Source organism: Littorina saxatilis, linkage group LG8, assembly GCF_037325665.1.
Source record: "Littorina saxatilis isolate snail1 linkage group LG8, US_GU_Lsax_2.0, whole genome shotgun sequence".
Classification (NCBI taxonomy): Eukaryota; Metazoa; Mollusca; class Gastropoda; order Littorinimorpha; family Littorinidae; genus Littorina; species Littorina saxatilis.
Window position 1 is genome coordinate 73,308,896 of NC_090252.1, and position 12,500 is coordinate 73,321,395.

The window sequence follows — 12,500 nt, forward strand, 5'->3', positions numbered from 1 at the left end:
CGCTATATAAGCTTCATATATTGATATTAAAATAATTCTCACGGTCAACACAACCAACACACTATTCACATTCCATTTTAAGGAGCAACGGAGGTACTCTCTGAGGGTCTTGTTTAAATGATAACGATCAACTCAGGAGGGAAAAAACAAGAGAGGAAAAAAGAAACCACATCAACCGCAGAAAAATACAGAATCACCGTGACACATGTACCATTATTTACAAACAAATGCCACAGCAAGCTTTCTTTGGACGACTGTCGTTGTCTCAAAACTCACATTCTACCTTCTGTCCGAAAGAATCTAATCTTACGTTGTACTGCCTTGAAAGAAAATGCCAACAAAGACAAGAAAGCTGTTGCAAGGTAAGCTTACCAAACGTTACATAGCGAATCATGATAGTGCGTAAACAGCAAACAGTACAATCAAAGAGAGAATCGAGTCTGGAATGAAACGCGATACAGATCTAGCATTCAAAAACTGTCTTTCAAGTTCAAGGAAGTTGTTGCAAGGTAAGACTTACTAAATTGTACAGACAAAACCATGACAGTGCATGTTTTGAATCTGAGGAAAAAATCGTGATCATTTTGACTTTGAGAACAGATTCATTCCGTTTCAAGTAAATGGTGGACAGTTTTTTTCGGGCAGAGTACACTTAACTTGAGACTCTACTGCAAGTCTTGAAATTCACAAAAATCGAACCACGAACAATTAAAGACATCCAAACATTACAGCCACTTTAGATCAACTCATTTCACTAGAGGTGACTGCCTAGCACTGTGTTTGACATCCGTGTCTGCTGAAATAAAAATAAATTAAAACAAAACGGATTAACAGTAGGTGACACGTTATCAGAGTGGGAGACACTAGATCTGTCTCTGTACTTACCGGGATACGGCTGCCAGATCGACACTGCGCTTTCGACAGCTCTTCCTCGCGTGGACATTGGAAAAACGCTGTGCAGATCAAATTGTAGGAAATCTCCCTTTGGTAGCTTCTTCATTTACTTTTCTGGAGCTTAGAAACCGAACAACATGAAATCGTCTTCCCCGAATCGGCGAATGCAGACGTGAGAACTGGAGAAGTGAATCTATACCACAATCCTTCGCGCAACCCCTGACCTGGTCTTGACACCTGACCTGGTCTACATACCACACACGACAGAAACCAGTCAACTGCTTGTACCCCCCCAAAACCCCCCACCACCCGTTTTCTTTGGATACACACTTTAACTACATACGTGCCGACGAAATGTTGATCATTGCTTCAATATTTTGAAGCTGTTGCTTGGATAATAACCAGGTAAAATTAGTATTTCGGTGTTTAGTCAAATGGTAAAGTTTCTATCACACACACACGCGCGCGCGCGCAAACAGACAAAGTTTAGCATCGCATAGGCTACACTTACGTGAGCCAAAAACCTTCCTAGAGATGAATTAAATAATTGGCGTCCAATTTCATTAACCAACAGTGATTAGAAATTACTGGCTAAGTGTTTGGCTCTGCGCATGAACAAAGTTGTACATAATGTGATTAATTCTGATCAGGTTGGGTATATTAAAGGGAGGCAAGTATCATCTTTATTAAGATGGATTGATGATGTTATAGATCAAATGAATGTGCAAGATAAACAATGTCTTTTGGTTACCATTGAGATGTTTCATGCATTTGATTGTATTTCAAAAGATGTTTTATGATAAATGGGTTTTTTTCAATTGGATTTGGCACGGAGTTCATAACTTGGGTCGAAGTTTTGATGAAAGATGCCAAGAGGCTGGTTGTCTGATTATTTTCCAGTGGAGTCTGGAATCCGTCAGGGATGTCTGTTCTCGCCTTTAGCCTTTGTTTTGGCAATTGAGTTATTAGCCATTAAGATTAGGCAGAGTAAGAATGTTAAAGGTATTTCGAACTTGAACTGTTTTAATGATAGGTTTTTGGATAATATGTTAAAAATTGCTTTGTATGCTGACGATGTTACGTTATTTTCGAAAAGTGAAACGGATTTAAAACATGCCTTATTGATTTTTGATTCTTTTTATTACGTCTCCGGATTAAAGTTGAATTTGTCGAAATGCAAAGCCATGTGGTTAGGAAGTAAATGGAAAAAAATTTAAAGATTTTGGGAATTTAATTTTGTAATGACAGATCAGCGAATTACGTCTGTTAAGCGCTTGATCTCGGCATGGGAGAAAAGAAATTTGAGTATTATGGGTAAAATTATTGTAATTAAAACGTTTTTGATTTCCCAATTTGTCTATTATATGCAGGCTTTTGTAATCCCTGATAATGTATTAGCAGAAGTTAATAGATTGTTGTTTAGATTTGTATGTGTGGAGGACGGGAGGTAACCTCGTCAAAGGCGTATAGGCCAGAAGGTTCCGAATTGTTTCCCTTCTTAATTTCCCTTTCCATAGTTCCCAGCATCTTTAGCGAAAGGCTCCATTTTGTCTTTGAGAGAAGACCAGCTTGATGTAACCAAGAGTTGTTTTTGGGCTTATAAGTCCAACTCCAGGGTGAGTGGAAGGGTTTTATTTGGCAAGGTTGTTTTTAAGAACCTAAGTAACAAATTCTTATGTTTGGTTTATTGTGTTTGTTGGTTTTCTAGTAAGAAATATGTATAATCATGACCGGTCGCTGTGAAGCTAATTGGCGCCATGTTGTTTTGTGTGTGCAGGCATGTGGTGGGTCTGTTAGGGTCTGTTTGGGTCGGTTGTGAGTCTGTTGTGTGATGTATTCCTTTTGAAGTCATTAGTATTGTCAGTCATTTGTGAGTTGTTTATGTAATATAGTGTTCATTCTTTTAGTCTGTAAATCAAATTAGTCATTATATTGGTTCTAGTGTTAGTTTTCTTAGGAGTGTTAGCAGCAGTCCTGAGTTTAATGATAGAATAGTTGTCTCCCTTGAGATAGAACAGAGAAACTGTTGGTATTTGTTTAGTGTCAATAAACGTTGTAAAGGTTAACGTTTTGGTTGTAAGTTTTTGTAGGTTAGTTTAATCTTAAAATATTTTCATCTCTTTCTATTCATTCATTTTCACTCTTTGACTTTGTCTCAAATACACACTCAACAAGTATACATACACACTAATTCATATACACACAGATTGAGCAGACACGCACATAAATACTCAACAATAATACATATTGGATAACAATAACACTTTTATTTTTAATAGTGGTGGTGAAGGTTAGTGGGGGCCCGGTAGCTCAGTTGGTAGAGCACTGGACTTGTGATCGGAAGGTAGCAGGTTCGAATTCGGGCCGGGACACGGGTCAACTTTATGTGCAGACCCAGAGACGGAAGCCATGTCACACCCCCGTGTCATCACAATGGCACGTAAAAGACTTTGGTCATTCTGCCATAAGTGCAGGTGGTTGAATACACCTAAACACGCAGACACCTGGGTAGCGCGACTCCGTTGCTGCTAGCTTTCCACTGGGAGGAAGCGACCCGAATTTCCCAGCGATGGGACAATAAAGTAATGAAAATGAAAAATGAAATGAAAATAAATGAAAAAATCCAACCGCTATATATGGAAAAAGAAAAAAAATAATAAAAAAGCATTTGAAAAGGTTAAGAGGATAATATTGTGTAGTGATATAGAAAATGGTGGTTTAAATATGATTGGTTTGAAACACATGCAGTTATCCTTTTTATTACAATGGACTGTCAGACTGACCTCCCGCAAAGTCACAGATATGTGCCAAAGTCAGTGTTTTCAATGTACGGCTCAAATTGTGAATGTTTTTATTCAAATGTTGATTTAGTTGCAATTGTGCTTCCTGTCTATTCATAGCAACCCGTGAATTGTGGTTCCGTGACGTAGCGGTTACTAACGGCTTTGTCAGCCTCGTTGTGACGACGTGTCAGCTCCCAGCGCGCCCCAGCACTGTATAAAGTAGGGGTGTGAAACGTCTTGTGTCAGTTTAGACACTGACAGACAGGCACACATCGTAGAGCTTCGGCTCTGATATCTTTGACCCAAATTGCTCTAAGCAGAGAGGTCGTTAAACTGTATTTTCGTCTTGTGTCAGTTTAGACACTGCAGCCACACCCGATCACACTGAGTTACAAACGTTAAACGTGCTGTGTCACGAAGTTGTGTGAAGAGACAGGAACAGCTCAGTCACAAGTGTGAACCGTGGGAACCAAAGGAGAACCAGGCTTTGTTTCGTTCTGTCACTGAGTAAGACACCAAGAAGAACTAAACTTGTGTCTGGCGCTGATTGTCTGACCGGGTGTTAGGGAAAGAACAGACCTGGATCAAAGCCAGCAGTGCAACGAGACAGACTGCTGTGAGCTGTTCGCCAAGTAACGAAGCCCGACGTTTACAGCAAGTGAAGGTTTGAACCTTTCACCGGGTGTAAGGAACGACAAGTTGTTGATCAAACCCAGCAGTGCAACGAGACAGACGGCTGTGAGCTGTTCGCCAAGTAACGAAGCCCGACGTTTACAGCAAGTGAAGGTTTGAACCTTTCACCGGGTGTAAGGAACGACAAGTTGTTGATCAAACCCAGCAGTGCAACGAGACAGACGGCTGTGAGTTGTTCCCTAGTACGGGGCACGACGTTTATAGCAAGTGGAGGTTGTACCCGAGACCATGGCGGCCAGAAACACGCGACAGCCACAGGCTGACGATTGGCGGCAGATCGTGACGTCACTCTACCCTGAAGCTCTCACCGGTACCTACTGTGTGCCGCCTGTACATTTTAACAGGGTGCCCTATGTCAGGGACGTTGTACCCGGAACCGGTCTGTCTGTGCATGTGCTACAGAGACAAGCTGGTGTCCAGTCTTTCTACACAGCTCAAAGTACCAACCCTGAGGGATGGACAGTACCGCAGCGTATGTGGGCCGTGGAGCCAGAGCCACATCTCCCACCAGTAGGACTGCAGGACAGCGACCTGCAGGAAGACTTCGCCCAGAACCACGTGATGCTAAACCTGCAGGAACTTGGTAACAGTCGTGACGAGGCCATGTTCATCCTGTCTCAGCTACAGTTCGGCAGCTATCTCAACCAGCCTGCCTACGCCGCGGCCGCTGCACATCTCCCACGACCCAAAGACTTACCACAAGATCGTCAGGGCGATTTTGACTTTCTGTTGATCCACCGCCAGCACGGCATTCTGATCGGAGAGCTCAAGTCTGTGGGGAAAACCAAGGGTGCCTCCAACCAGACATACCACGTGGCCGATCCCTACCTTGCCGAGAAGGTGAAGCGAGCGGTCAAGCAGCTGGACAAGTCGGAGAGAGTGGTGAGGCACCTTGTGAGTGACATGGGACCTGGCATGACTGTCAAGAAAACTCTCTTCCTGCCTTACATCAGCAGTGCTCAGTTAGAGCGAGTCTTGGACAACGATGAACAGCTCGAACAGGTAACGAGAGAGAGACAGAGAGAGAGAGAGAGAGAGAGAGAGAGAGAGAGAGAGAGAGAGAGAGAGAGAGAGAGAGAGAGAGAGAGAGGGAGAGAGAGAGAGAGAGCGAGAGAGAGAGAGAGAGAGAACTGAAGTTTGTTTAACAATGATACAGATTTAGGGCACACATACACGCACACACACACGAACACGCACGCACGCACGCAAGCACGCACGCACGCGCACGCAAACACACACACACACACACACAAACAAACACACACACACACACACACACACACACACACACACACACACACACACACACACACACACACACACACAATCACTCCAATATTCTAAAAGATAAGCGCAAAAGAAGGCCAAATGCAAATATATAAACACTACTACAAAAAAGTTGAATACAAACATTTCTGTACACCTGTCTCAAATGATGATGATGATGATGATGATGATGATGATGATGATGATGATGATGATGATGATGATGATGATGATGATTGTGATGTAATATAAAATGCATTATATGGTAACAGGAAAACTTGAAGCAAGGCGAAATGACGAGGATAATAGCATTAGTCATAAATGACAATCCATGAAACTATACTCTTCAAAACAGTTACGGACCGGTCATGAAATGTTCACAATCTTTAAAATATTCGCCAAGAATCAATGGTTTGACAATTTGATTGAAACGTCATTTTTTTGAATTAACTAAAGGGCAGTGAGTCTTGCTGTAGGAACATTTATGGCAGGCAGTGTTACTGTGTCATACTAAACAGGCGGGAAAAGGGAAGTTTTCTTTAAAAAGGGGGCAGTTTTCAAAGTCCTATGAAATTGGTGCAAGACAAGCCAGGACAAAAACCAGTAATGCGCGTGCTACAACAGGGTTCCAGCCACAAATGTGCTCACAAATGTCTGTTTGTAAAATAACACACTGACAAAATAATGCAATGAAACAATATGCCCCTATCACGAAAACGGAGCGACTTGAATAAGGTAAGGGCAGTTTGATGGCTACAAGATGTTGTTTCTGTCAAGCAAGTGGTTTAGAGTGTTGCATTGTCTCCCTTAAACATCACTCTTGGAGTGCGCTAACTTTTCCAGAGAGCGTATTCTTACGCCCTTTGCCAAAGCGAGGCTGTGCCCCTTCTTTCGATTTGAGAAGATTCTTCTCATCCTCCGTGTTAGTGACATGTAGCTTATCTTCTCCACATTACCAAAGGATGCTTGACCCTACATTTCTCGCGGGTAAAGTAAAGGCTGTGCCAGTTCTTTCGATTTGCGAAGATTCTTCTCATCCACGGTGTTAGTGGCTGTATCTTATCGTCTCCACATTAAGCTACTCTTACACTGTGCCGAAGTGCCCTTGCGAATAGCATTTTCCAATCATTCACAATGATCGGGACATGGTCGCAAGACTTTCGTAAATGTTCTTAACTATTCGTTACAATTCGTCTCTTGTTTTGAACATATCAACTTGCTCCTAATATTCACAAGGAAGTCATGACGAATGGTGGCGAATGGTTAAGAACATTTACGAATGTCTTGTGACCATGCCCTGATCATTACGAGTTATTGGCGAATTCTATTCGCAAGGGCAATTCGCCAGAGTGTAAGAGTAACATTACGAACAATGCGAATTGCATACTAGTTTTATTCGTAAAATGTTTGCAAAAACTCGCAACACTCGCAAGGCCACTCACAATGTTCGTAATAGATCCGTATATGGATTCGTATACAATCGCAATGATCGGTAGACATTCGCAAGGATTCGTAAGCCTTCGATTTGTCTCTGTTTTTTCCTGTCCATTCGTCTCTTTTTTGGCCGAATACAACATTTTCATATTCGTAATGACATTCGGCACAGTGTAAGACAGGCTTTACCAAATAATAATGCTTGAACCTAAAATTTCTCGCGGCTAAATGCAGAAGGTTTTTTTTCTGACATATTTTGAGCTGGAGCAGCATTTGGAAGTCGACAGATTCAATAGACTGTCCTACTCGTATATGTAGCAGACGACACCGTCAGTTCAGGACTGAAATGAACGGTTTTCGCATATTTTAAGACACCTACGATGTAAACAGATTACGCGAAGGCTTCAAAACATTTTTACGGTGTAATCTTAGCACCAACCTCTCAGATGAATGCAGGTACATTGCGAGAAATAACATGCCAACTTTATTTTTTTGCGAATGAGGGAACCAACGTGTTGCTTTGAGTCGATTGACATGGGAACATCTTGTTACTCCCCCGGCTCGTTACTCCCCCGGCTCGTTACTCCCCCGGCTGGTTACTATTCCTAACCCTAACCCTAACCCAAACCCTAAGGGGGAGTAACGAGCCGGTGGAGTAACGAGCCGGTGGAGTAACGAGCCGGGGGAGTAACGAGCTGATCCCGATTGACATCAGGGGACGTCACTCAGTTGCTTCTGGGTAGTTAATTTTTTGGGAGCATTAAACATTGTATGCTAACGGGTAAATTTCACACAACTGTAACTCATACTGTAAGTTGTTAATCGATAAAACGGTACAGAGGGTAATCGAATCGTAGAATGCATGGTCGGCGATGAAACCGTCAATACCCCCGACATGTGTAAAGCCCACACACACACACAAGTAGATCTAACTCGACCTGTTCACAATTTATCCAAACGCTGGCAGAAAAATGTGTCTTTTCAAACGTTCTTATCTATTGCCATTACTGACAATAGCGTTATTGAAACAATTTCAGTGCGCTAAGAGATTTATAGAGCAAATCTTGAAAATAATAATTCATTTTCTCGATTTGCTCCATAAATCTCTTCGCGCAATGTGATGTCTCAATAACTTAAATTATACTCCTGTGAGGTTACCCTCATGGAAAGTCGGGCTGTCTTCTCCCTGGGGAAAGCGAGCTGCCATACAGTATACGGCGCTACCCATATTTGCTTCTTTTTGCTGCATGCGTGTATTCATGTTCCCAAGCCCTGAGACTTTTGCTGTGAACTTGGGTTCTTTATCGTGCGCATACGTGCACACGGGGTTGTTCGGCCCCCGACGAGAGTCTGCACAAAGTTGACTGAAAAATAAAGCCCTCGCCGAACTGGGAAGGTCTTAGACTTAGTGTTTGAGCGTTCTATTTTTCGAATCTGAATGCTGTGTTTGGTAGTCATTGCAGATCGTAATATTCTCCAACTGAAATTGTGTTTGTTTCTGTTGTGCGAAGTGTTTTAGCTCTGTATGACACGGAATTTGACTGTAGGGTTGACTTCCTCAATCCAACGGTCGTAATCTGCTTTGACGAATGGGTTGCTATGGAAACTAAATAAATAATGATGACGACTAGAAATCCAAATTCCTGAGAGGAGAGGTGGGCGATGCAAACCGTTCGCTGATTAACATTTATTTCATTATTTGGCATAGTTTGGGCAGTTTTGAGCAAACCATTGCAGGTGTTTCGAAATAACAGTACAGCGAATGTCCCTTGAACTTTTTAAGGTCTAAATCGTCAGAAAACATTCCAAATTGGCGCCATCAGTATACTATCTTTAATCTAGTTAGATGTGAATAAAAATAAGATGTTTTAATCAGATAGTTCCTATGCGATCGACCACAACGTGTCAGCTTCAGTTCTCGGTTGTTCGGGCACTGGGTGCTATCGGACGCGTTTCATGTAAACACTCATGTCCCACAGTGCTCAATTCTGTCTTCACAACTGTATTCCTTGTGCACCCAACAGCAACAACAACAGGTCTCTAAAAACTCTGGTTTTTACCCTGGTCAAATACAAACACGATTTGATCTTCGTTGGGAGTCTGAAACACGAGGAAACTTTGCCAAAGTACTTTACCCAAGTTAATCTTCTGAATGATTGGCTTAAATCCAGTTTATAGCAGTTTAATGTGAGAAAAACAAAACATGATTTTAGGAGACAAGAGTTATTCATGTATGTCGGCCATGTGAGAATAAACGATCAGAACTTTCCAATATCTGTGTGTTTTAATTGATGACAAGTTAACTTTAGATCATGTCCATGTCGGTGATAAAGAAAGCTAAGCAGAGATATGTTTTTCTCAGGGACGCTATGTTTTTAATTTAAAGCCATATGTACTCGATGACTATACACGCTAATTGCTTTACCAACAGCTGGAGACATGCTAAATTAAGTTCCCTGCAAGATATTGTGGTCTAGGACCCCTTAAATGTTGAGATATGTTAATTTTCATTTTGATCTGGATCGTCCTATTTATAGATTTGCCAACAGAGGTAGCGTTGACGCAAGGGAAATAACTCCGCGTCTTTGTTTACATCCAAAGTTTTTGAGACTCTAAAACAAGCTGTAATGCATGTATATGGTCCGCGCATGGCGACATATCGTCATTACATGGTCTTATGGTGCGTTTGACATCGATTATGGGCGAACTACACTTTGTAAACACGGGAGCGCGTACATATGCCTTTAAAGTGCAATGTAAATTGTTTATCGTACTTTAATTGAAAGCATTATAGTTGTTAGCAGAGTGACATATGTACCAGAAATGTAACCAAACAAAGCCAAACTGCGCCGCATTGTTTGGGACGGCCAGCACCGCATTGTTGGGACGGCCAGCACCGCATTGTTAGGACGGCCAGCACCGCATTGTTAGGACGACCAGCACCGCATTGTTGGGACGACCAGCACCGCATTGTTGGGACGGCCAGCACCGCATTGTTGGGACGGTCAGCACTGCATTGTTGTGACGGCCAGCACCGCATTGTTGTGACGGACAACACCGCATTGTTGTGACGGTCAGCACCGCATTGTTGTGACGGACAGCACCACATTGTTGTGACGGTCAGCACCGCATTGTTGTGACGGACAGCACCGCATTGTTGGGACGGTCAGCACCGCATTGTTGGGACGGTCAGCACCGCATTGTTGGGACGGTCAGCACCGCATTGTTAGGACGGCCAGCACCGCATTGTTAGGACGGCCAGCACCGCATTGTTGGGACGGTCAGCACCGCATTGTTAGGACGGTCAGCACCGCATTGTTAGGACGGTCAGCACCGCATTGTTAGGACGGTCAGCACCGCATTGTTGGGACGGTCAGCACCGCATTGTTAGGACGGTCAGCACCGCATTGTTAGGACGGTCAGCACCGCATTGTTAGGACGGTCAGCACCGCATTGTTAGGACCGTCAGCACCGCATTGTTAGGACGGTCAGCACCGCATTGTTGGGACGGTCAGCACCGCATTGTTAGGACGGTCAGCACCGCATTGTTAGGACGGCCAGCACCGCATTGTTAGGACGGCCAGCACCGCATTGTTAGGACGGCCAGCACCGCATTGTTAGGACAGTCAGCACCGCATTGTTAGGACGGTCAGCACCGCATTGTTAGGACGGTCAGCACCGCATTGTTAGGACGGTCAGCACCGCATTGTTAGGACGGTCAGCACCGCATTGTTAGGACGGTCAGCACCGCATTGTTAGGACGGTCAGCACCGCATTGTTAGGACGGTCAGCACCGCATTGTTAGGACGGTCAGCACCGCATTGTTAGGACGGTCAGCACCGCATTGTTAGGACGGTCAGCACCGCATTGTTAGGACGGTCAGCACCGCATTGTTGGGACGGTCAGCACCGCATTGTTAGGACGGTCAGCACCGCATTGTTAGGACGGCCAGCACCGCATTGTTAGGACGGCCAGCACCGCATTGTTAGGACGGCCAGCACCGCATTGTTAGGACGGTCAGCACCGCATTGTTAGGACGGTCAGCACCGCATTGTTAGGACGGTCAGCACCGCATTGTTAGGACGGTCAGCACCGCATTGTTAGGACGGTCAGCACCGCATTGTTAGGACGGTCAGCACCGCATTGTTAGGACGGTCAGCACCGCATTGTTAGGACGGTCAGCACCGCATTGTTAGGACGGTCAGCACCGCATTGTTAGGACGGTCAGCACCGCATTGTTAGGACGGTCAGCACCGCATTGTTAGGACGGTCAGCACCGCATTGTTAGGACGGTCAGCACCGCATTGTTAGGACGGTCAGCACCGCATTGTTAGGACGGTCAGCACCGCATTGTTGGGACGGCCAGCACCGCATTGTTGGGACGGCCAGCACCGCATTGTTAGGACGGTCAGCACCGCATTGTTGGGACGGACAGCACCGCATTGTTAGGACGGCCAGCACCGCATTGTTGGGACGGCCAGCACCGCATTGTTGGGATGGCCAGCACCGCATTGTTAGGACGGTCAGCACCGCATTGTTGGGACGGTCAGCACCGCATTGTTAGGACGGACAGCACCGCATTGTTGGGACGGCCAGCACCGCATTGTTGGGACGGCCAGCACCGCATTGTTGGGACGGTCAGCACCGCATTGTTGGGACGGTCAGCACCGCATTGTTGGGACGGCCAGCACCGCATTGTTAGGACGGTCAGCACCGCATTGTTGGGACGGTCAGCACCGCATTGTTGGGACGGCCAGCACCGCATTGTTGGGACGGTCAGCACCGCATTGTTGGGACGGTCAGCACCGCATTGTTAGGACGGTCAGCACCGCATTGTTGGGACGGTCAGCACCGCATTGTTAGGACGGTCAGCACCGCATTGTTGGGACGGTCAGCACCGCATTGTTAGGACGGTCAGCACCGCATTGTTAGGACGGTCAGCACCGCATTGTTAGGACGGTCAGCACCGCATTGTTAGGACAGTCAGCACCGCATTGTTGGGACAGTCAGCACCGCATTGTTGGGACGGCCAGCACCGCATTGTTAGGACGGTCAGCACCGCATTGTTAGGACGGTCAGCACCGCATTGTTGGGACGGCCAGCACCGCATTGTTGGGACGGTCAGCACCGCATTGTTAGGACGGCCAGCACCGCATTGTTAGGACGGCCAGCACCGCATTGTTAGGACGGTCAGCACCGCATTGTTAGGACGGCCAGCACCGCATTGTTGGGACGGTCAGCACCGCATTGTTAGGACGGTCAGCACCGCATTGTTAGGACGGCCAGCACCGCATTGTTAGGACGGTCAGCACCGCATTGTTAGGACGGTCAGCACCGCATTGTTAGGACGGTCAGCACCGCATTGTTAGGACGGTCAGCACCGCATTGTTAGGACGGTCAGCACCGCATTGTTAGGACGGTCAGCACCGC